Source organism: Camelus bactrianus, chromosome 9 (assembly GCF_048773025.1).
Source record: "Camelus bactrianus isolate YW-2024 breed Bactrian camel chromosome 9, ASM4877302v1, whole genome shotgun sequence".
Lineage (NCBI taxonomy): Eukaryota > Metazoa > Chordata > Mammalia > Artiodactyla > Camelidae > Camelus > Camelus bactrianus.
The window spans coordinates 53,923,798-53,950,913 of NC_133547.1; the positions used below are offsets into that span (position 1 = coordinate 53,923,798).

Genomic DNA, 27,116 nt, shown 5'->3' on the forward strand with positions numbered 1-27,116 from the left:
CACATGAGATTTCGGGTCTCTGGAAGGAGTGCCTTGGTCTTTGGGTCCCACCACCAGTGACTTCGCCATCACCTTCCTCCTCGCAGGAGCACCAGGTAACTCGTTTAGGAAGTATGCTAGGAAGCCAAGGATGGCTGGGCCCCTTACTCAGAGCCAGTTCTGTTAACACAGCTGAGAGCCCTCTCCCTTTCCATTCTCAAAATCTCTCTTTGTTTGCTGCCACATGTAAAAGCGGGCGGTTGTGCTGATTGGAAACCACATGACTGAAGCAACTCCTGCTTGGGCACTTAACCCTGGAATGGGGAAGGTCAAAGTGGTTTCTGTTTACTTTTATCTCGACCGTAAAATGGAAGAGCAATCGCGTTGGTCTGTCTTGGCGGAAGGAAAACAAAGGTGATGGAAGAAGACAGAGACTGTTCTTTCAGGGATGCTCTCTGCAGGGGGCTGGGGCGCTAAGTGCTTCTCAGCCCGTCAGGATCTGCGGCCCGGTGGCTGCAAGCGCCCGCCTCCTGCTTTTGGCGTTCACCATTCAAAGCAGAGGTGCAAGGAGCAAACAGCCACCAGGCATACTCCCCTAACTCACTCTCGGATATTCCTTTCCTTTGAAAGAATGACAGGAACAGACCGCCTTAGCCCTGCCTCCCCAGAACATTCCAGCACTTGCAGTAGTATGATGGATGGCCCTGTCTCCAAGAAAGCAGGGAGGGGCTCGCCCATTTCCTTACTACACTGGGGCAATTTTAGGGTTAACATTTTAAGTCAATATAAATAAATACGAGTTCTGAATGACCATGAGCCTCCTTCTGTTGAGAAAATTCCAACACTGATGCAAAGGTGTTCAGAAGACGAGTCACATAAATAACACCCAGGAAAAAAGTCTCGGAGGATTCTGTTTTCCTTAGATTTCCTCCAAAACCAGCAGTATGATTCCTTAGTATCTCTATCATGGAATATATGGCCTGTTATTCAGAATCCTAACTATGCAATATCTGTCCTCAGAAGACTTTGTCACACACCCTAATAACAGACTCATCAATTAACCCTGAGCTTCCAGCCAAGTGACAAGGTAATTAATCTCCCCTATTCCTTTCTTTTCTCTCGTATCTTAAAAAAAAAAGTCAGTCTTTAGCCTTTTTGTTTCAAATTCTCAGTCCGAACGCTTGACTTTTTCCCAAGTTGCCCGAGTATGAAAGCATCATCCCTACGCTGGTCCCTGCCTTCACATCCAACCTTTCCAGCTCTGCTGCCATTCCCAACAGATTCCCGGAGTACAGTATTTGACAAGAAGTGTCAGGGTTGACAAGAAATCCCAAAGCAAGGGCTTCAAGTCATGTCAGGAAGAAGTGAAAATTCAAAGAATGAGTACTTATCCACAGTTGAAAATATGTTCTTAAACCATGAGAATCAAATAAAAAAAGATTTTTGAAATTATGTGTTCCAAACATGTGCTCTAGACGCCAGCAAATTTCAACCCACAGGCCAAATCTAGCCCACAGCTCATTTCTGTAAATAAAGTTTTATTGGCACACAGCCATGTCCGTTTATTTACATGTTATCTATGGCTGTTTTCACTACGCATCACAGTTTAGCAGTGGTGATGGATGCCTTACGGGTCACAAAGCCAAACATGTTTACTATCTGGCCTTTTACGGACAAAGTTACAGACTCTGTTCTAATTTCTGTGAAACTCTAATCATTGGATCTGCTTTATCATCCTTTGACTATAAATCGAATGATCAAATAAGAGCATTTTAATGACAATATTAATAAACTTAATTTGGGTTTAGGGAAGAAGAGAAAGTCAAAGAACTATAAAAGATTCACAACCATTATTTTTGAAATAAAAATGAGATCTATACCAGGTAACTCAGTTCTTCCCTCCTTCCTCCCTTTGACTTGTTTTTTAATCCACTGTGCCCTTGTTTACTTTGCGTGATCAAATAAAAAAGGCTTTAAAGAGTACCCATTTCAAGTAAGTGTCCTGCATGAAATAGGTTTTACACGTATATGAGTAAGTATATAAAATAATATGCATATACATGTTAAGGTATTTAGATAACACAGGTCACCTGAGAAGTTCATTTTACCCCTGGACTTGGTATCCAAACTCTAGGATTAAGCCATTTAGAATGTATTCGATTCTGATAATACGTAGTGATTTTTGCTAATGTTGCTCAGTTTTATTTCCCTGCCCAGAATGATTTCCGTTAGCCGGTTTACAGATGAGCCGCCTAATCTCCTAACAAGAGCTCTTCGATCAAATGGTCTGGACTAGCCCCACGTCTTGTTGCTGCCAAGTGACTGATTTAGGAGATGGACACACAGAAGTCCAGATAGTGTGATTAATGGTCGATCCAACTTTCTCTGAACAGCATATCATGACTTAATGGGAAACCCAGAAGAATTAAAGGGGGGATTACATTACCATGAATAATATAAAAAAGTGATATTCTGTCTGAAAAGCTTTTGAGTGCAAGTGACTCGAACAAATATATTAACAGAGCTTACAGCAGATTCAATCAGGTTGAACGTTCCCCAGAATTTATTTTGAAATAAGCTTTATATATCTGAGATGTGAAGAATGAAATCTATTGGTGACTGGCAGGAAAGCTATTAACATGCAGATTTTAATTCTCCCTTATATTCTGCACCGGTTCCCTCGTCCCTCCCTTACCACCGGCAAGGCAAGCTCTGCCCGTTACAGATGTAGCACACCTCCACAAACCTCAGTGCTGTAACGACACTCCAGCTAAGATTTCCTTTCCTCGCTTTATTCTAACTTCTAAAAACCAGTTCAAATGTGTATTATCAAGGCGTCGATAAAGCTATTACGTTTAAAAGTATAAGTTATACCACTCCAATTCATCCATCTGTTGGAAATGCCAATTCAGGGGTACATTCTGGGGGCAAAACTTAACACTGAGGAGAGAAATCTGCTCCACAAAACCGAGGTGTACATTAACTTACAATTAAGCCGTGATGTTAATGAGGTTACGGTGTGTGACGGGTTAACGGGCTGCAGCCAAAAGGCAAATATTGAAATGAAGGCGTTTATTTTCGAACCAACAAGCCTGAACTGAACCATTACAATAAGTCCCATTAGCATTTCAGCTATTGGGCAAAATAATTTCATCTCTAAAATTAATTAAATAAATTGGAATGACCTGGAATCGTTTCTGTGGCCAGCGGACGGAGCAGCACTGCATGAAAGGCAAACTCATTTAGAGTCAACAGGCCCATCAATTCCTGGAGAGATTACGTTTAAGTTGATGGGAAGTGAAAGTTAAAATTACGATGCATCCAATATGGCAGTGACATACCCTGAAAGAGTTGGTAGAGCAGTTTTTAAAATAAAGCCTATTTTATTATTATTATTATTTTAATTTAGGGATATTATGCTTAAGAATTGAGATACAAACTAGGTTGAAAAGTTCATCATTTAGGAAATTCTGATTCTGTCCTGAGTTGTCCATGTTTATAGTTCCCAGCCATGTGGATTTTTTAGCAATGAAGATGAAAAAATGATAAGACAGGCAGAAGGAAGGGATGGGGTCAAGGGCTACTGTGACGGTTTTGAAGAAAATCAACAGCATACCCCTGGGTTCAAATTAGGTCCATCTCCCAAGATCATCTAGATCACCTAACAAATGAGAAGTCGGGGCAGCGCTGATCAGCAGGTGCCACAGAAGTGCCAGCTGCCTCACCGCAAGGGCACATGCCCTGCAGCGCCATTTAAACCTGGTGTCTGGGGGCTTACTGTCACTTATGAACTCTGTGACCTTAGAAATGCATCTCGCCTCTCTGTCCCTCACACTGTTCATCTGTAAAACAGGGATCCTTAGAGTGTCCCCTCTAGTAGGATTTCTGTATTAAACTAAAAGAGCCAATACCCGCAAAACACTAATGGTGGCATCTCCAGGCTCGACAGATTAGTCTTAAGCATCCCCATGGGTTGAATTGGGCATATATTCCAACAGGTCTGCTAATTCTTTGCAAGAACTGTGACACTCAACTTTTCTAGGCTTTCCTAGGTAACACTTCAGCATCTTGTCTCATCGGGCTTCTTCAAAATGTGTTCCATGGACCATCTGCACCAAAAGAACCAGGAGTTCTTGTTAAACATACAGATTCCAGGACCCCATTCTGGTTGTATCAAATCAGAATCTCTGGGGAGTGGGGCCTGGGGACTGACATTTTAAAAATAAGTTTTTGGTTGAGTCTCAGGGGCCCAGAATTTTGGAGAACTTCTTACTTTGACACACAGGATGGAAACAACATAATCACAAAATTTTCCTGAACAAATTCACTGCAATTTCACAGCATCAGCTATGAAGACAAAGTGATGCGGCCGTGGACCTAGCATTCTTCGGAACAACGTCTCACTCCTGCTTTCTAGGTACTTGCTGCGCAGGCTGCCTTTCAGTTCCTGGAACTTGCGGTGCACGGGGCTGTGCCTTAAAGTCCTCATCACACCTACTTCTGTCCTGGTCCCAGGCCCATCTCCCACCCAACAGCCTGCTTCCCCTTTTCATGCCTAATTCCAACCTCACCTCCTCAGGGAAGGCTTCTCTACCCCTAGGCAAGGTTAGAGTGGTCTGCTCTGAGCTGCACCAGTTAGTATCTTACGCTTTGTCACAGCATTCACCACCTTGAGATTATTTAATTACAAGATTGAAAAAAAAAAAAAAAGACTGTCTTCCCTGAAAACTGATGGAAGGTGTGGACTGCTTCTTCCTTGCCCTCCACACCTTCCCTCATGCCCAGCATGGAGGGTTTAGGGACTGAAATGTGTCTCTCTCAAAGTCCTGTGTTGAAGCCCTAACTCCCAATACAGCTGTATATGAAGACAGGATCTTTCAAGAGGTAATTAGGGTTAAATGAAGTCCTACGGATGGACCCTAATCCAATATGACCAGTGGCCTCATAAGAAGAATACACACCGGGGATGCGCCCAACACAAGAGGGAGGACCACGTGGGGACACTGTGAGAAGGCCGCCTTCTGCAAGCTAAGGAGACAGGTCTCAGGGGAAACCAGCTCTGCCACCACCTTGATCTTGGACTTCCAGCCTCCAAAAGCATGAGGATGCGAAATGCTGTTGGTTAAGTCACCCAGGGTGTGGTACGCCACGGGGGCAGCCCTGGAACACTAACACAGGGACTCTTCCAGACCACAGACTCAGTAACTGTCCAATGGCCAACCATGACGACGGAGTATCCTCGAGTTCTCTCCACTCTCACCATGCCTGGTGGGGAGCAGACTGCCGAACTTGCTCCCAAGTGGGCTAAAAGAAACAATCCGCAGACATTCCACAAGCAGAAGGCTGCGATGGTCAGGCAGCTCACCGCTCCATCAGAAGCAGAGCTTGGACGCACACTCTGGAACTTGATGTGGGAAGGAAGGTCATCCCCACATGTAGGGGACTGGCTGCCAATACAGGCACCACAGGGCACCGCATGGCAGAGGCTGGAGGCTGCCGGCTCAAACAGTATCATCTCTCCCTTCACTCTTGTTAACGAAATCCCTGCATCTCTGATCTGGGACCTGGACCGTCACTTAGTCCGGATAGCTCTTGTTTCACAAAACCTCTCGCAAGCTGCACCCCATGGCCTGAACGCTGTCAGGGGGCAGGAAGTCGCCCCCTGATCAAACCACTCTCAACAGCCCTGGGGAGCTGAGACTCAGCCTTCGGGGGATTCAGCACACACTGACGATTTGTCAGTATCTGCTCAGCAAGAGAATCCTTAAAAATGGGAATGAAAATCTGATTTCCACTTAGGGTCTCATCTAATTCTAGAAATAATCTCACTTTTAATAATCTCATTTGAACCCACTGCTTGTTGCAATGAGTTAGAAAGTGCCTTTGCTGCCACGTAGTTCTGTTCTATCACAGCTCCGCCACTCGGCAGCTCTCTAACTTGGGCAATCGCTTAATCCAGCCACGGTTTCCTCATCAGCAACTGAGGATGCGCTGATAAACCGGAGATGGTACGTACTCAATAAGGCTGCTGGGAAGGTCACACAAGGAAGGCGAAGCGCTCAGCACAGGGCTGCCAATAAGTCACAACCACGACTGCATTATTATTAAGGAGTCAGATTTTCTCATTAGTAAATGATACAATAAATGTTAGCACTTACTGAAAGATGTCTACCGTTTAACAATTATAATCGGAGAGAATACTAATACCAGTCCGCCGCTGGTTCTTGACCAAAATATTTGCTCTCAAAACTCAATTTTTTATTCAAGGCAAAGAGCTTGTGCTAGATCTTGGTCAAAATATGCAAATCAATTAATTCACCCATTCTTTTTTTTTTCTTTTGAAAGCAGGAAACATAAGTTTCTGCTTGGTGAGGCTTTCCTTACTTAGTAAACTCCAAGCCCTGCTACTAGAGGCTTTGAAACTGAGGGACGTAAGTCTAGGTAGAGATTATCTGTCATCACTGTGTTCTAATAATATTCTTTTTTTTGACAAGAAATTTACGGCAGGCTGCTGAAACGTTAGTTTATTGATGATTAAAGTATCAACTGTCCTTGATACAAATAAACAGGGTTTGTGATTCATAAGCAGTGAGACAGGGCCCCTGCTGGGCCCTGGGGGCTATGAAATTTACAGGCATTCAATTCTCATCAATGTATTGTCAGTATATCCAAGGCATCTGACAGGTTCCTCTATCAAGGATGGATGCTCCCTCCACAACCCAGGGAGCACAAAAGGTAAGGTCTTGGCCTGTAGGCATAAAGCCTCCATTATCACTAAGGATTTAATACTGGGAAATGCCCTTGGCCCCTAAGTTTTCTATTTGTTTACTACTGGCTGAATTACCCAAGACCTCACATGTGGGCCTGTGAGGTAGGCACCTACTGAAGTCCAGCTCCAGGCAAACATTCACCTCAGTGGGCTGGCTTGTGTGACATAGTTTTCATTCCCTGACAAGAGCAAACAATGTGATTTGCTCCCAGTCTCAACCATAAGGGAACCTGGGACCAAATTCAAGGCCCAACCAAAGAAACAGGCTTACTCTAAGTTCTGACAATGTCCACTCCTGCCTTATTCACATTATTGCTCTGCTCACGCCTAACTTTCAGACTCGACAAAGTATTTCAGGTTTTCCAGCTTGAAGAACACAGAGTCCATCACTTTGTACAAAGTCGGGAGTCCGACCTTACCCAAGTGTCCACATTCAGCAAAATGGCACCAGGAGGTCATTGTGCAGGATTATCCAGCCAGTATCACCTAAGGAGGGCCTGAGATGCATCGATGGGTGGTTTGCACCTCCATTTCACAACCTGAACTATTTAGTACTGAAGGAAATTGAGAGATTCCCCTAGGAAGCATTATTTCTTAAAAAATAAAAAATAATAAATAAGCATTAAACCCAGGTGGGTACCTGGGAGAGAGGAGAGAAGAGAGGAGAGAATTCACACTTTTTCTGTCCCCTGGTTAGAGAGCCTCTCTGGTCACTGGCTTCAAACAAGAAGCAAATCTGTGAAAATAGTACAACCAGTCCTTGGCTGATTCTCAAAAACGAAACGAAAAACTTTATTGTTATTTTTCATATCACAAAAGCAACACATGTTAACAAAGGGAGAAAACACAGAAAAGGGGGCAGGAAAGAGCACAAACTGTAAAAAGTAACACTTACTGGTACATTTTGCATCTAAGCCTGGGAGGCGGGTACTATGACAATAGTGACTACAGATCAGGGCTTGGAGGTGAACCAAGGCTAAATTGCTCATCCAACGTCATATCTCTCTGCCAATTAATGAGGAGGGCACAATTTGAATCCATGGCTATTTGATAAAGTTCATTAACTTAACCTTGAACAACTAAATTCCACCTACCCAGCCAGAACCACTGTAGATAGACAGCTTGATGTGTCTCTCACAGAGTCTTTTTCTACATGGCTACCTAAGAGAGTGTGTGTGTGTGTGTGTGTGTGTGTGTGTGTGTGTGTGTGTAACAAAAGTAGATTTAGACAGTACATGCAATTTTGTGGAATGCTTTTTACTCTTAAAATAGACTCAAGTTCCCAAATTAGGTTAAGCACTGTAAATACTTCCAAGGCTTTTCAGAAGTCGAAATTAATTTTATCTACTCATTGCCCCTCCGCCCAACTCAGCTGATAATGATCAACTGTGTGATGTGGGGTAGATAATTCTCATAAAACTCTCCACTGTATAAAATAAGTGAGAGCTCATAGGAACTCACAGAAACTCACTGCTCAGGCAGGGAAGGATACTCAGAACCCAGAGAGGAGCCACTACACGCAGACAAAGGCACGTTCCATGGTCAAGACCTGTAGTGAATGCTGGCATTAATGAACAATTGGCAGATGACATCTTGTGTGTATGACAAAAACAAAGCTAGTTCTTTGCTTCTTTTACCCAAAATCAGTGGTTTTCATGAACACCACTCATGCCTACGAGCAAGGACTAACGTATCTGCAATCAGAAAACGTGTGCATCACACATTATGCACATGCGGTAGAGTCAAGGTCCAAGCAACACAACTGTGATATTTGGAACCAAAGCTTAGAATCCAGATTGTGCTTCAACGAATAAATGATTACCCTTCACAAGTGACCTATAAAAAGCTCTTGGGTTTGTGATTCTCTTTTCTGGTTCCTTGCTACAGGATGCTAATCATGTCTGTTCTTACTGTTTTGTTTTTTCAAACATATCTACATATATGAATCTGTCACTCTCTCAGACAGTCTGACCACAGGTCAGAAGCCAGAGAAATTGTGTTGGTGGAAACAGAAAAGAAGGACTGTTGATTCTGCTCCTTAGGTGGGAATGTGGCTTGACGCATTCGTGTGTGTGTGTGTGTGTGTGTTGTGTGTGTTGACAGTGGGAGCCAGGAAGACTGTCATCTGGGAAATGCCTGTATTTGAATGTAAGTGTGGTGTTATAAATTTATATTGGAGCTGATCCTATCTATGGAGAGAGAGTAAATTGCTCAATAGAGGTGCATTAATAGCAAGATAAAGAAAACGAACACATTCCAGCATCAAATATAAATGCTCTGGGGGTCATCACCTGTGTGGGGTTATCTATTGCACCTCACCCTGACATTAGCATTAGTAATTACCAGCTGCTTCTATTTAGAGGGAAAACATGCTTTGGCGAAGTACAGAAATGTCAATTCCCAGAGAGCCAATCCAAGTACAATTTGTTCGGATATCACATGTGCCAAAGTGCCCATACATGGAAGAAAGTTTAGACATTTTAAGAAATGCATCTGTGTGTACCCTAAAACACAACGTCTTTGGACCTGAAGTCACACTTCTGTCGATGACAATTAGCTAAATATTTTGCACGCATTCTGTTTCCACTTCTGATTGATGCAGAATTGCTTACCAGAAGAGAAACACACTCTAAGATGCTACTGACTTCTCCCCTTACATAATGCCGTTATGTTTTCTTTCTAGAATTACAGTTGGCTCTGCGACAAGAGTGCCAAGCAGAGAGGCAGAGTGCTGTGTATTTTTGCGAGTTATTTCAAGTAATCCTCACCAAAATCCTTTAGGAGCAGAACAAGGCTCACTGAGGCTCCGAGATGAGTTCTCATGTCAGAGAGCTCCCTGATTTTGCCTATGCACCTAATTACGGACCTAAATGTCATAGTTCAGCTGAACACATTTATTGACAATCTACTGCGTGTCATGCACTGAGACACTAGAAGAGAAATGGAACAATTTCAAGACAGTAGAGTTAAACGGCTATGAGAAAGATAGGCCTGAGCTGGAAGGGGAATGATTTCTCTAAATGTTATGCAACACAAAATTGTAACTCTTGTCTCGAGGTGCTTCCACGGTCTCCAAATTGCTTCCTCTCCAAGACACCTTTACCCATCGACTCCCCATCCCTGTCCCCTCAGTGAAAGGATGTTGCTTAGCTTGCTGTCCAAAGCGACTATTTCAGGTAATGGAAGAAATTGCAACAGAAGAAACACAGAAACAAGCTAAACTTTCCAATGCCTCTCTCAGGGACTATTTGGGACAAAATGAACAGAAATAAACAATCCTCCAATATCAGGTGACGTATTTTATACTGTCCCACCCTGTGCTGTAGGAAGGCAGCGGCCAGAAAACTGCTCCTAAATCAAGGTTTCAAAATCAGATGCTGGTATTAGAAAGAAGATTAACCCGGTCCCTTAACAATCAAATTTATAACCAGTAAAGGGTTATGAAAAATTCTATCTCCATGTCAAGCAGAGGAAGTACAATGTCTTTGGAGGCATGAAATGATAAACCACAGCCTGAGCTATAAGCTCAGGGAGGGAAGGAGCAGTTCAAGAGTTCAGAACGTGTGAACTGGAAAGGTGTTTAGTTAAAGAGAAAGGCTGGCTCCAGACAAAGGCATGGAAAGGTCATCCTTCCAGTCATTTTATCTTCATTACAACGGGGAAGAGTGGGGGCCAAAGTGCACACGCCAGGCCTCCAAGTGCACACCGCGCAGAGGTTTGAGACTCACGGGGAAATTAAAATGCTCAACAAAAGCAAACACACGGTGTACTGGCAGCGGGGCCTAGGTATTGTGGTCTGGGCTTCCCCACGCAGCCCCGACCAGCCAACATAAATGTGATATGAACATTCTCCCCAAACCTGCACCCTGTGCTTTTTTTTTTCCTCCCCCAGTCTGAGTGATAGAGTAATTAAAGATTACAATCTATCTTCTTCAGAAGGCCGGAGAATTGGACTTGCAATCAGCAACTTAATTTTCTTTCCAGGTAACTGCCAAACTTAAATGGGTTCTCCCAAATAAAATAATTTCCCCCCGTGTAGCTCGGAATTCCGTGCCCGAATCAGTGTTCAGGATTTGCCCTGTGGCTCAACCCTCATCTTTCAGTTTTCAGGAACTGGGGGAAAGGTGAATTTCATTTACTGATTATCAGCAGGCTCCCGCGAGATAGGCTATGGTTGTAATGGGAAAGCGGGCCCGGACTCATGCCTCGGACAACCTTCCTGAGAAGGCCAATGGATTTCCATTCTGGAGTGCCGTCCACTTGGGCCAATGATTCTCACCCTCCATCCCTCCCCCTCCCCCTTCCAAACCCATACACAGCCAGCTGCCCTAATCCAGCCTCCACACCATTCAAAAGGAAGCCTTGTCCATCCCTGCGGACCCCCAGCCCCACATGAACTGTGACCATAGGGGCCCAGGTTCTAACTCTAGCCCCCTAAACAGCTATAACAACAGCATCACGCAAAGCTCCCTCTCCCTGCCTGTGCATGAATATGGGTTTCAATGGGTGGATCTGTTTCCAGTTACAAACAACATGGTTGAGCCTCCTCCCTCCCCCAACCCCCCACCACCCCAAGTCAGCATTACCAGTCGGAACGCAAGACACAGGAGAAATGGTAAATCACACAAAGGCGATGAGGAGGACGGAAAGAGCAACTACAATTTGTTGAGCTGAAAGGCAGTGGGTACAGCAGTTAATGGGCTCAGCGTCGAGTCAGTGAGAGAACCAACTCCACCACTTAGGAGATGTATGACTCAGGATAGGTCACGCCCTCCTAAACCTTCATCTCCCCACCTGGAAAAGGCACATCACTTATCACCGTGGTGTTTGGGGATAAGGATTAAGTGGGATGATTGATGGATAAGTAGATGGATGGATGGATGAACAGATGGAAGGAAGGAAGGAAGGAAGGAAGGGAGGGAGCGAGGGAGGGAAGGAAGGTACTCACACTGATATTTAGAAGACTTGGCCTGTAGTGAGCACAGAGTGAGCACCTAATAAAAGGATTCTGGTGTCCTTATGCTGAGAAATCTTATCAATGACTACATACACATGGAAATTAAGAGAAAAGATAACCCACAGGAGCTAGAGGCAAGTCACCCACTCTTGCTCTTCACTATCATCATTCTGCTCCCCTGCCGTTCCCATTACCATCTTCAGCATCAAGAGCCAGGTCTTAGCTGGCTAAGCAGGCATCACTGCCTGGGACTGCGTCGACTCCACGCTGAGACCAGATGGGGAAGACCTGAACAGCGCTGTCCCTGGCCACTGTCTGCACTGGGATGTGTAGGAACAAAGGGAAGTTGCTGGAAGGGAAAAAAAAGTCAGAGCAGGCCTGAAGCAGGGAGCACACGGCTCAGTGGATAAAACTGCATTCAAGGGTCATATGGGCAGCCAAGTTCTCACATGACAAAAGGTCACAACCTCTCAGACCAGCTCGCAACATGAGCCCACTGAGGACAGCTTCTGTCTCATGGGAATGATCACCCTCATTCTGGAAGGATTCAGTCATCACGAATTCATCTGGCTGAGAACCTCAGACCCTGAAACCGACTGGGTGAAAACAGGGAGGAAATGACATTTACACTAAAACCTGAATTGATACAGGGTGGAAGTGAGGCGAATGGGGCCAAATCATACCCAATGACATTTTCAAATGCATGTGTACTCCGGGGGTAGGGGGGTGCCTCATGTCAGGCTGCGTGGACTGTAAACTTACAGATGATAACACTAGCCAGCATTTAATGACTGCCTACTGGATACAAGACAAAGGCGTGAGCACTTGGGAAACATGAGCCCTAAACTCACAAACACCTTGCAGAGAGCCCTCACCGCCCTTGCAGACTCCAGGAATACTGAGAGCTGACACTTACTGAATGTTTCATGCTATCAGGCACCGCTCTGACACAAGACCCTGCACTCGGGATGTCCTGGACGACTCTGTTTCTCACCCTCCTTCACCAATGAGGAAGTAGAGTCCTACAAAGCCTGAATCCCCCGCTCAAGGTCACATCCCTGGGAAGTGATGGAGATGGAGTTTCTCGAACCCACATGGGATTCTGAACTTTTCCCACCTTGGCTGCCAATGGAAACAGTACTCTTGGAGGCACATTGTAGCAAAGACCATAAACCGAATGATTACAGGGAATAAGAGGTCGTTTCAATCTCCCTTATTCAATGACAGTCAGAAGTTACCAGCCAGGCTAGGCCTTCTCTTCAAAAACTGAAGCATTAGACACAAATGAAGTCTCACTTCTGAGGGCCACTAATGTCCCCTTCCCCCTCTGTTTCAAGGCACGCACGCACGCATGTATGTGTGTGTAGAAGAGTGGTGCATCAGCACATGTTGCATACCTCTTCTGATTTCTCTTTGGAGAAATGAAATTGTACAATTAGCTCCTGAACCATAAAAGTAAGTGGCCAGAGCTGCAGTCAGGAGACGCAGAGAAGATAAAGCAGGCAGTGACTGTCCGTATCTTCCATCTCCCAGACTCAGAATGGGAGACCTAATCCAGCCTTGGTCCCCATCGCTGAGCACTCAGGTTCTGGTGGCAGATGCAGAGTTAGCAGCTGATGCTACCTGCTGGAGCAGACCCTGTCCAGACGGACAGGCAAGCCTAGGAAAAGCAAAGAATCAGACATGGTTAGAGGAGCTCCACCTCCATCACTTCCTGGAGCTGTGACCTTGAGCGAGGGATTCAGGGATTCAGCTTTACAGGACGCTACTTCCTCGGTGGTGAAGGGGGATGAGAAACTGAGAGTGGGCCAGGACGTCCTGCGTGCAGCCTCTGTCCGTGGTACAAGATGAAGTTCCACAAAATGCTGGCTCCATATGGGGAAGAGACAAGACGGGGAGAGGGAAAGAAAGAGACGTAAACCAGCTCTGCAACTTCTCCAGCTCACATCAACATGGGGGTCGGAGGTGACGGTCCACAGCCACGATATAAGGCGGCATCACAGAGCACCGTCCCTGAACGCGTGGATTTAGACTAAAGGGTGGGTGACCTCTGGCCTCCACATAGGGCCATCATCCCTCTAGTTCACCTGCAGTTCCTGCTAAGATTCCAGGATGCTTTTCTTGCCCTGTGCCATGCCCTCTTCCACTCTTGAACCAAATCAGCCTAAAACTCTCATTATCATTTCTTTAATGGTGGAAATTAGAAGTTGTGGACATCCAAATCAAAACTGAGTCTCCAGGGAAATGACAACGTCATCTTTCACCAAGAGTTTCTCGATGGTCTTCAGGTGGTTTTGTCAATGAGTCAGGATTTAAAAACCCAACTGGGATTCACAGTAACAAATACCAGTTAGCGATTACTTAGCACCTCTATCAGGTCAGGTACTGTGCAAGCTGATTCATTCTGATTGGCTGATTAAACTTGAGAATATTCTGAGGAAGATAGGATTTCTCCCCCCCCCCATTTTGATACAGGAGGTAGACTCAGAGAGGTGAAGCCTCCTGCCTAGCACAGCGAGAACGACCACACTTTAGATAAGGAGCAGGCAGACAGTTCTAAATCTCTTTTTAACTCAGGGATTCAACGATTCTAAAATCCACTTTCCCAGTAGGACTTGAATTACAACACTGGCTTACATCCATTTTTCTAGGAATTCTTGTAGATTCATCTTTTAATTCTGGCAAACATTCATAAGGCTACTATTTTGTATCTGACCTTATACTCATTATCAGGGGTCTAAATGCTAGCAAGACTGATGCTTGTCTGCCTTCATGAGGCTCAGAGAAGACAGACATGCAGACAAACGTTATGATCAAGTGTGCTAAGAGCAATGGGGATCTAGAAAGTTCTGAGGGAACATTAAGGAGTGGCGACCAACTCAGTCCTCCAAAATGAGGAAAGGCTTTCTGGAGGAATCACATTTCAGCTGCGACCTGAAAGATGAGTTGGGGTTAGACTTACGGGTAGCGGAGACAGAAGGACCACATTCACAGAGCAGAAAAACCACAGGTCTGCCATGCAGAAGAGCCCGGGGTTACGAGTGGCTGTCTCTCATGCTAGAAGCCTTTCAGACACACAAGCTCACCTTGGAAAACCTGATAAAATAATGTATTAGATGTGCTACTAACTCATTTGGAATCTCAGACTCCAAATGTGCACAATGAGAAGCAGCCCCTCCTTCTGTCCCAAAGGTAGAAAGGATGCAATGCTGCCTGCAGCACCTGCTCCATGTTGTTCACCACCAGCTCCCAGCCCCAGGGGCCACCTGGTCCATAATGGCCTCCGGCAGCTCAGAGACTTGACCGCATCAGCCCTAAGAAACTACCAGGCTGCCGGAGAAGAGGTACCCTCGACATTAGCCCCTCTCCCTTGCTGCTTTTCCATGAATAGTTGATGAAATGATAACAATCAGTTTTGAGCTCAAACCACGTAGTTTAAGTGTCCGCTTCCTGGTAATCTTGTCTGTCCTGAAGATCAATTTTAGAATATAAAAAGGGATGGATGAATTCTCCGAGTAAAGTAAACGTTTGATCAATGCCAGAGAGCAGGGACATGAAAATATAACCCCTGGCAAGAGCTGCCAGTGCAGATATGCTCTGTTGCCAAATACAGGCAGAACCCATGAGCATTTGGCAACCAAACAGACGGAGGGACAATTAATAACCTCTTAAGAAAATTAAAGAGGCTAAGCCAGGATATGCACTTCTATCGATTGCCCGCCCATTTATAAATGGAGGTGTTCAAATGGAGTGCCCCAAATCTCCCCAAGTTTTAGTCCAGAAGCAGCTCCCTCCAAACGCAGTGTAAGCACTGAATCACCTGGTGAGATTTGAAAGAGGAGACAGCTCATTCCCAAGTCCAGAGATTCTGACTCAAGAGATCCTGAGTGCAAGAGGGAAATGTGCATTTCCAACAAGCACCTTCACAGGGTTCTGATTTAAATCCAAGCTTAAAGGACACAGCCAGGGTTCAGGGTCATTCCCTTTGAAGGGTGGGGCAATGAGCATTTTGACTGACAGCCTCTGCACTTGTAAGTATCCTTTTGTTTAACATGTATTAATTTGATTGCATTTACAAGCATACAGATGTTGAATGTGTGTACCTGTAATTCATAGCACTGTGCTGAGCACTTCACATTGATGAAGCTTTCTTAACTTTAAGAAGCCCTTTCCTCTCTAGATAGGCAATTCACACACACACACACACACATTCCAGCATCCCTTGACTAACAGAAGGCATGCCTATTGTTACCTATCATAACTTCTGAAAAACATTCTTAATGTGGGGACTGATTGGTGGTAGATCCATCTATCACATTAATCCTGTTTTGTTCCACTGAAGACAGGACATCATCTTTTGAAAACATAAAAATGTGTAACAGTAAAATCAGAGGCCTGAACACCTAGACCATGTTCTTTTAAATTCAGCTTCCCAAGTGTGTTTCGTGGGTAATTTTGTCCAAGGAAACACCTGTATGTGGAAATCTAAACTGAAACTCATTACTTGATTTTGGTAGGAGAATTAAGAAGGGCAGGGAGGCTGTGGACAACAAGTGACTGAAAAAGTCACTATAATTGGTGATTTTAATAATTTGTCTCTAATTATCCAACTTCAGACATTTGGGAAAAACTAAGAACTGGTAGCAAAATAACAGAAAATAATTTTGGTGTACAACAATAATGCAATAGATTAGGGAGCAATGTTAATAATCACACTCTTAATGTACAGTTGTTTAACCAAGCAGGCTGCAGAATTTAGTCAATGAAACCATCCTAACCAAGGGAGGTCTGGAAAAGGGCTTCATTCCTTCCTTCTCATCCTAAAGAATAACATAAAGAAAATACTCAAGAAACTGTTGTTATTTCTCAGCCTAAGCTTTCTCCCTTGTGAAATGAGCACAATCCACCTTATAGAGATGAGACAATCAAATGAGATAATGTGCTATGAAATGTTTAGCACAGCAACCAGAATATTGTAAGTAGTCTGTAAATACAAAACATAACTATTGTCCCTATCTCTACCATCACCTGGCTGCAGAGCTCATCAGACTGAAGTTTACAGGGAGAAGAATTTCAGGTATCAACACAGCAACATCCACAAAACTTTTCTTAGACTTAGATTTCTAACACTATAATTACATCACATGTTGGTTTTGCATCAATAAATGCCTTGGGGTCACAGACAGAACTCTAAGTATAATCACTGCCCTTATCATCCAGGTATTTTACAGGACACATTTAAAAGCAACCTGAGGAGGCTTCATCAGAGTGCCATGGGATAAAAATAGAACAAGCAATAAGAAGTATAAAATCAAACGAAACAAAACATACCTACAAATCCCAAACAATTCAATAGGCGAGCTCCCCTGAATGAGGCTATGTTAGGATGCAGTGGATGAGGGGTCCCTTAATATCTGTAGTATTTATTAAAATGTATATGATGGAAGCAACTCTGAGCAACTTTGTCCCTGTCAGTGACGCACGGAGGCTGGGAGCCTCAGATCTCCAAGTGCCCAGGCTGTCTGACTCCTACTGCTCCCTGGGCAAAATGCGAAAAACCAGTCATGGAAAAAACAAAAGAAAACAAAAAACCACAGGCCTTTTCATTTTCCTCAACCTCCTAACTAAAGTTCACTTTCACAAGCCAACTTTAAAAATCAATTAATAAATTACGACTGCCAAAGAATGTTAAAAAGCCCAAAGGCACCTAAGAAGAGCTTAGAAGAAACAACAGGGCATTAAGCCCGAGATAAAGGGGACTGCTGTGTGTTTATTGCAGTGTGGACTTGGTTTCCCAAAGCAAAAATCCTCTTACCTCCACTTACCACTGCTTTGTATGATAATAGCAGCATTAATTTTAAAATGATCATGAATCAATCATGAAATCTGACTCTTGCTTTTACTGGCAACAGAACACTGTAATTAGCACCTTGAGTGAGAGGGCTTTCCAGATGTGCAGTGGTGAGAACAATCTTCTGCTGTTAATTCTTTCCTAACTGTTCAGAGTAAACGAGGCTGAAGTAGTGTTGGGCTAGGTCAGAATGTCCACCACTCCCAGTTACTAGTCCTGTGACGTCACCACCTTGAATCTTTCAGGACACGACAGGGCGGAGTTTCTCAGCCTTGGCACGACCAACATTTTATCCCGGGGACTGTCCTGCGCGTTGCAGGATGTTCGGCACCATTCCTGGCCTGGACCCACTTATAGATGCTGGTGGCATCTTCCCTCCCTCCCCACTCCCCCCAGATGTGACAACCACAAATGTCTCCAGACACGGCCAAATGCCCCCTGTGACTGAGAACCACTGGACTAAAGAATACCTTTACATTAGGTTACTATAACGATTCAATGCAACAGCAAATATTAAGTTATATCAGGTGCACAGTGGGACTAAAATATCCATAATTAAACAGAGTCAAAGCCGATTAATCTAAGGGATCAAACCAAATAGAAAGGATACTTCTACCACCAACTTAGAAGAGTGAGTTCGGTCAACACTGTCCTCTGGTCCTATAGAGTCTTTCAGCCCCACAGATTATTTCTTTTCCATCAATTTTGTTGAAGAATAATCTATATGTAACAAGCTGCATCCTTTCAAAGTGTATTCACTCCGCGTTTTGACAAATATTTACACCCATATCAGACACTGACCTCACCAAGAGCAGGTGGGGGTTCACATTCTGATTTGCTTCAAACTCACTTCACAGTAAGAACAGCCACATGTTATATTCTAAATCAAAAGCTTCTCCATTAAAATCGCAAGGCTGAGACTTGGCCTCTCGGAAGCCATGAGCTGGAAACGCCTCCAAGAAGCACTCCAGGGGGGTGAGCCTTCCTGGCACCTGGGGCCTAACACTCTGCAGTCGCCATCTAGATAGTCTTAATAATTTTCTGTCTGAATTTGCACTCTGTAAGTGAAGGCTGGTCAAACAATCAAGTATGTGCAGGGGGTTTGGAGTCTCAGCTCACCTATGCATCTGCCTCGCCCCAAACCCTGCCTCCCTGGGACAGGTTCCAAGCCAGCTGTTCTCTGCCCTGGAACCCTGGGCCAGGCCAGCCCTTCTCTCACAGCACCCCCCAAGACCACCATCACCCTCATCCAAGGTGCAGACAACTGCACCCCGCTGCTGGCCTCCACTCCTAGTAGGGGCCTGGGCTTGGACATGGGGATGGTCAGAGGTCATGACCACAGCCCAGCCCTCTCCCAGGCTCACAGGACCACAGCGTGCTAGGCTGGTGACTGGGAAAAGGGCCTTTTGCTCATCCCAAACCAAGTTCTAAGTGTGTCCCCCAGCAGAGGCTGCACTCCTTGGGGGATAACTGTCCACCCAAGGTTGGGATGGTGGGCCTGTGGAAAGGGGAGATTCACTTTCCTGCCCCTGCCGGAACCCCTCACTTTCCTTTTGCACCAGGTCTGGCATGTTATATAGTCTTGCTGGGACCGTTCCTATTTCAACATGTGCCTCTGGGGACTCACCTGCACTGGGTGCCCTGCATCGATCCCTTGCTCTGGTGTCTGACTTCTTCATGACAGTCAAATGGCTCAGGGCTGCCATGTTTCCTGATATAAGGATCCAGAACCACCAGCACCTTCCAGGCCTTCAGATCAGCAGCGAGCAGCCACCGTCCATTAGCCCTGCCCCGCTTCCTGCTCCTGCCCCGCTCCCCCTTCTTCCACCCGTGGTGGGCTGGGGCCCTTGCTTGGGTGCTCTGATCTCCATCCCTCTGTTCCAGTGTCGGCCTGGAAGAACTGGTTCCTGATCAGGGCTGTGTGCGCACGCACCAGAACACTGTTGTGGAAGCTCTTTCATCAAAATTACAACCGCTTACTGCGTGTCAGAGGCAGATCTGATGAGGCAAGGGCTCAGTCACCATAAAACAACATGTTCCAATCAAATGATACATCATGCCCATAGGATTTTCTCCATTTAAGGAGAAGAACTATACTTTTTCTCCCTCCGATCTTTTTCTTAAAGCGGTGCTCATCTTCCTGAAATTTCCAGTGAGTCTGAAGCCAGGATGCCCCGTGTCAGAGTCAACATAACAGCAAGACAGACATGGGGTTGGAAGATGTGGCCTTGGCAGACCTTGTGATAGGTTCCAGGCAGTTAAAAGCTCACTCCAGCACCCCACAGCCCTTACCCTTCTTGGATCCCAGGAGTGGAGAAGACTGTCTAAAAAAGAGAATGCATCGTTGACACTGACTTCGCCGCTGCCCCCTACAGAATGCAATGAAGGTTGAGAGGCATTTTGCTACTCAAATGTTCAGTCCCTGATTGCAAAGCAAGAGCCACAAGAACTACTTCTTACAGGCAAATATTTTCTGCTTGGCTTTATAAGAAAACATGTGTTGTCAAAAGAATTAATTCATGTATTTTAACCTCTACTAATTGATATCAAATATTATTTATTAAAATGCTAATAGTTCATTAGAGGACAAATGTGAAATCTCAAATCAGCTAAATTTTACTAATTAAGTTGGATTTTAATAGAGAGAGACTGAGACGAAAGCGATGGGAAATAATTTTTAACAACAACAACAAAAGAGCGTTTGGATGAGGCTCCATCCCTAATGCCCTGGGCCTGGTTCCCATGTCAGGCGTATCATGACAATTTCCCTTAAAAACCAACAATAACGGTACCTTAGCAATAAAAATGGTAACTTGATACAGAGAAGGACGCACAGAGAAGGGAATCAGCCCAAATACATCAGAGACTTACAAAGCGAGGTTTGCAGGCTAAAACGCAGTCCACTTTATTTGATGTTGACTTGATAACCGCACAAATTGGAATTGCCACAATTTAATGAAAGTTCCCATGTGATACGCAAGAAACATGAGCCTGAGTGAATTGGGCTGCAATACAGTAGCAAATGTTAATAAAATACTCAAGGAATGAAAAAAAAAATCCACTGGTATTTCTTAAAATGGTGATGTGTTTTTACCTGCGATTTCTCAGCCTGAAACTCCTGCTCCTGGCTGTCCTCTGAGCCTCCCAGGAGAGCCTGGCCTCCTGCCGGGAGAGTGCAGGCAGCTGGTTCCTGATGCCTCGAGGGTCATGTTCTCATAAACCATATACCCCGGGCTGGACACCATGTATGAGGGGAAAACGGAGCATCTTTCTACAACAAAGCCTGACGGATAGGCTGAAATCATTTTTGTTTACTGAAGGCCAGTTCCTACTACCTTACAAACAACAAAAAGTCTTCTCATCCAAGATGAAAAATAAAAATGGAAGAATAACTCTTCTTTCTCCCCCTGCCCCCCATCAGACTGTCCAGGGGGAATTAAAATACCACCAGCCAGATATGGAATACAAACGCTTAAATGCATCAGGACAGACTAAAGTTGCCACTAAGCCCGTGACCCTCAGCTCCCCAAACATTTATGATTCGGTAATTACCGGACGGTATTATTACGGATGGCTACAGTACTTCCTCTCTTGTAGAACCATTTGAATACAGTGGCGTGAGCGAAATTCTCAGCATTTGCTGCGTTTGGCAGTGTAGCCAGTCTACAGCTGTCCACTTAATAACCCTGAGTTTATCTATAATGAAATACTATACAAATTAACATTTTTGGTCCTCTGTTTTAGATATGTGGCTTTCAATGAAGGTAGTAATTATCAGTGATGCTGTTACTACTGTCAATAAATGTAAGATGGTGAGTCACTACTCAAAGGTGGATTTAGTGCTTGATTTCTGCTCACACCAGTGTTAGATTTTTTTTTTAACCCTACCAGATATTTGATTCAGACACCTGACTTTATTATCCTGAGCTCTTCACTGGTAACCTTGCTCGTACTTTTCACCAAAGCTAGCAGGAGCATCTCATCTGCTCAGTTACTTATTAGTGCTGCTGTAGAATACCATTTCCTCTTGCAGCTGATAAAATATTAATCAAAAACAGGAACTGAGCGATTTCCCACTGTAGATGTCTTCTAATGGTAATACAGGGAGTCAAAGAGAGATCTGGAGGTCATGTCATAGCTCATGAAGAAGGCAGAGAGGGACATCGGAAATAGAGGAAGAGATTGCAGGCAGAGCCCAGGACCCGGGTGAGTTACTGCCATTCGATGCAGAAGAAAATTTCAAGTGTGAGTGGAGGGGACTTGTGGGGAAAGGCTAGGTCTAAGAAACACTCAAAGAATAAGGGGTTTTTGTTTGTTTGTGTTTCTTTGTATAGAACAAGACTTCAATCAACCAGAATGGTGACTTAATTTAACTAGATTTTTTTTTTAATATTCTGACCCTCATTTTTCAACTACTTCCAGAGTTGGTGAATCCACGTCTTGCCTTAGTTTAGAGAGTAGGACAAAGGTGAACAACTCTCAGATCAACTTCTGAATTAAAAAAAAAAAAGCCTTCTTTCTCTTCCCATCTCCTCCGTAGTCTTATGTGTGTGGAAAGAACACAGGCTTTCGACGTGGACAGCAGAGGGTTTGCAGCTAGCCTCACCACTCACTGCACGGTGACTCACTGGCAAATGACTTCATCTCTGAACGTCAGTTTCCTGAAAGTCTGCAAAATTTGTCATGAGTTTCAAGTGCTCACTTTCCCCAACTTGAGCACGGAAACTACATACACAGCATCAAAATTCAAACATCCGCCATGACCTACAAGCCAAACAACACACACACACACACTCCAGTTTTCACAGGTGTAGGGTTTAGGGTGCATTGCTTTTTCTTGTAGGTTTACTAATTCTATAAGAAAACTTGAGGTTGTAGTTTTAAAGCACTGACTGAAACACTGCCTCATACTCAGAGAAGTACTCTTTTCAATACTAAGGAAATAAAAGGACACTTGTAAAGGCAGGCATCTTGACAACGCCAACAGACTAAGTTGGAAACCAGTGTGATGAATCCCATCTCTTTGTTTAATGCTTGTTCAGAATTTACTTTATATAAATAAGCACTTTTAATTCACTAAACTGCATGCAGCTCCGTCATATGAGTAGGTCTGTGCATTTGCTAAAAGAGGAGGCCTACACAGTAGTTGATTGACCCAACCGTTCTCAGCTGTTAGATAGTGACGTCTAAACATGAACTCGGGCCAGGCCTTTTACCGCTCTCTGCCTCTCCCACATTCTCCCAATTCTGACACATTCCTGGAACACCGCCATCACCACCGACTAACCCTCAATAAAAAGGAATATCGAAAAGCAGAGAAAATGCGCAAAATGTCTCTTGAGGACCCTCCAAGATCCCATGGAGTCAAGACTATGTATGTGAGTAAGCTGTCAAAATGTTTAAATAGAAGAAATCATTCTGCCGCTGTACTCTGTTACACAGAGTAACTCAATTCTCCTCCAAGACAAAGGAGGTGTGTTTCTGGGAGGGTCTGGAGGCACTCTCCCTCACCCTACACGGTCAGTCCTTCGTCCAGGTCTGCTCGCTCTGATGACCGCACCCCCCCCCCAAAACCATTATCTGTTTTGAGCTCTTCTGGTCCCTTTTGCTCGCTGCCGCCTTGATAAAACGCAAATCTTTCGCTCACCTATCAGGTACCAGCAAGACCTCCCCTTAGCTTAGAAATGCTGGGCCTCTGGAAGCCTTGGATGAAAAGGCCGTCCCTGTCACAGATGTTCCATTATCCACCTCTGTGATTTGGGAGGGTGAAATGTTCACTCTGCTACAGGGGCAGTGAACGCCTGGATTCACACACTTACCCACGCACCCTGTCCTTCATAACACACCAACCAACCAGGGCCCTCCTGGGCCCCCAGCCTGGATTCGGCTTCAGCATCCCTGTCCACTGGAACCATCCGGACAGCCACTAATCATCTGTGCATGGCATCCAACATGACACTTACTAGCGATTTTTGTTCTACAAAAATACTAGCAAAGGTACGCCAGTTGCTTTCTCATATTCGTGCGCAAAATACATGCCTGTAACTGGTAGACTTTCCACCTGCTTTCTCATTCTCAAATATTGGAATCCAAAGTCTTTCAGACATTATAATCAATTAATACTGTGATATGCTGGTCAAATTACTCTTTTTAATGTGTGTACGCTTAATTACCATCCACTTTTACATCCAAAAAAATTCACTCTAAGTGGAGTGTTTCTATCAAGATTTTGGCTCTCTTCAGCACAGTCCATTAGATTGAGAAAAATCCATTTAAAAAATTTAGAGTCTGGCCCAGCAATCCCACACCTGGGAATCCATCCCACGGAAATAAAAGCATCAGTCTGGACAGATCAACAAAGATGCTTATTGGATCACTATTTGTGGCCGGGTGGGAGTGTGGGGACAAACCCCTGGAAACTATATGAATGCCCTCCAACACATCAAGATGCAGAAGGACCATGCAGAGCACGGCACGTCCATGCCACAGGAGACCACACCGCAGGCGGAGGAGAAAAGAAAGATACAGGACAGTGTGCACAGAAGGACTCCATGTTTTACCAAGCAAAGCTACCAAAAAAAAAAAAAAAAAACAAAAAACCTCTAAATACGTATGTGCATCTGTGTGTGTATATATATATCTGTAGGAGATCGACACACACACATTTATATATACATACATATATACACATAAATATTTTTTCTATGCCCACATATACACACATACATATATGTGTGCATATATGTATATCTCCTACAGATGGATAAATACACAGATGTATGTGTGTGTGTGTATATACATATATAGGCATAGAAAAAATTTAGAAGAAAATGTATTAGACTGTTAACACGTTTTACCTACTATGGAGGGGGGCCTGATGGGGAGGAGGCGTAAAGTAAGCCAAAAAGTGATTAAAATATCCTAAAGATGACTATTACCAGAATGATGCACTTCATGAGAACAAGAATAAGCAACAGTAAAGAGCCTTGTAGCCCTCTCCACGCCCGGGCTTTACCTAAGCATTTCAATACCAAAGTTTTTCATCCTTACAGCTCAGTGAGATCCGTACTATTAGGATCCCATTATACAGGTGATACAACTGAGGCATGACGGACAGGGCCACACAGCTAATTAGTGGAGTCAATCAGTCCTGCTTCAGAAAGGATAGCCCTGTCTACAATCTACCTAATTTACAAGGTTAAACTAGGGAAAAAACGGAAGCAAACAGACTTATCAACTTTGGCAAGTGACGGGAAATCTAGCGCAGAAAACAGTGATGGAAGGAGTTTCTACCAGACGCCCCACGAGGCACAAGTCACCTTTCACCACACCATGGGGGCCCAGCAACGAAACATGGGGCCGGTGGGCACCAATCAGCACAGGGGCAGGGGCTGAAACATCATTCTGTGCACAGAGAAACGAGGGGCCATGCTCTCCTCCACCTCCCCACTAAGGCAAAGTCCAGCCACGCCCCTCGCAGGAAGAGGGCACTGTTCTGGAGGGACCTGCCCCTCTTTTCACCAGAATCCTTCTCCCTGAACAGTCGGGATTTGCATATACTCCCCTGGAAGGTGACGGACTTGTGAAGGGGAGGGACTTGTGGGGCGTGGCTGGCTACTGTTTCCCTGGACCTGGCATCCTGCCTTCTACTCAGCTGGCGTTCAGTAAATATCTCTTAAATGAATGAAATCGGAGTGCTCGGTGAATTCGTGTTGCTGATGTTAAAATGGTAAGTTTCTAATGTACACCACTGAGAAAAATTACTCCTAGGGGCACTGTGGGTATTTTTTGAAAAGGTAACATTCATAATAATAAAAACAGCAAAAACAGCCATGTCAACTACCATATTTTAAGTTCTTATTTAACAGGGACTTTGCTAGACCCTCAACATACGTATTGCATGTGAATCTGATGAGAATACTGGAAAGTATGCAGTATTACTTATTTCCATGCAACAGGAGAAAACTTGGGCTCCAAGTGTTTAATTACCAGGCTCCATGGCGTATGTACAGCTCATAAGGAAGAAGGTGAATCCAAACTCAGGACCATCCCCTCTCTCTTCACTCTGCTTCTGTGCTCTACACACACACGCACACACACACACGCTCACTCACTAATAAAGACCATATAATAAGGTAACCTACTCACTTCATTTAAAGGTAGGCATTCAGAATAAGAAAAGGAAAAAAGATATGCACAACACTGTTCTTCATCCAGAGTAACACAAATCCAAAAGCCAAGTCAGGCAGCTCCATAATGTGCCTTGTGTTGGGTTTTTCACACCCATCTCTATGTGTGCTCAATGCAGAGCCCCCTCTGCCCACCCCGCCTCCCCCTTCCAACAGACGAGACCCGCACAGAGGGCTGAGGCCGCTTGACAGATGTGTTAATGCAGGGAGATATGTCAGTTTCCGCCCTTTTCGGACCACAGCATGACAGTTACAGAATTTAAATCCATTTGTATCCCCCACTGAATCCCACATAATTCAGCAGACGTTCATTACGATGCCATAATGATATCACACGGCCATAAATACATATGCTAAGAGTCGAACAAGACATTCATATTTAAACATAGCTGGAAATAATTTCAATTCTGGCAATTTTCTATCGCTCATTCTATTACTTGTCTGTGGATGCTTAAAATGTTAAAACCAAGACTAAAGACGTGTGTGTGTGTGACTAAAGACGTGTGTGTGTGTGTGTGTGTGTCATAGCTTCTAGTTTAACAAGAAGAGGAATTTGGGTATCGAGTTACATCTGATAAATACTTTGTTTCAGGAAAAGGTAATTTAATAATGGATGAGAAGCTCCTTGATGTGTCAGTTTCAGAAGAATCATTCGTGCCGCTACAAATGCAGTCCAGGATTTGAATATTCAGAGATATCTGCTTCATATTTGAAGGATGGTCACCCTGATTTCATCAATAAGAAACACGTGTAAGACACTTTTTCATAGAACTTTTAAAAAGATATAAGGCAAATAACGCAGTTCAAATTAAAACCACGTCAACGCCACCATCCCTAAAGAGGAGGAAAAGCGATTTCGCAGGAATCAGACCTGTGCCTCCAGAGAGGAGCAGATAACATAACACCAATAATGACAATGTTAATCTTGATCTTTCTCTCATACTTCTCAACTGCCGACAGAATAACGCAGTTTGTCTTCAGCGGCGATGATATATCCATTAGCAGCTCTCTTCCCCTAGTATTGAGACACCTTGCAACAGATTTTTGAATTATTTAAATGGAAGTAGCATGAAAAGACCCTCATGTTTAAATTATACTAAATAAGTATTCTTTCAGCTGGACTTTTGCCGATGCAAAAAATACATATTCTGCAGGTATATAGGAAGGGCTGAGAGTACTATGAAGAGACGGCACATGTGCAAAGAAGAGGATAACGTTTGGGGAAGAAGAGTTTACAAACAAGCCACATGTGCAGGATGTTCTAAATATCCAACCATTCTAGAGGGAATTTGAGTTCATACATTTACAGAGATGATGTCAATTTTGCAAAACGTTTCCAAATGTCCAGAAAGCTCTGAACATGAGAATTTT

The 27,116-nt window shown here is 44.3% G+C and overlaps 1 protein-coding gene across 4 annotated transcripts in view; it reads right to left on the reverse strand.

Moving 5' to 3' along the window:
- WWOX (WW domain containing oxidoreductase) overlaps positions 1–27,116 on the reverse strand; it is a 902,472-nt gene that overhangs the window by 547,408 nt on the left and 327,948 nt on the right. The window lies entirely within an intron of this gene.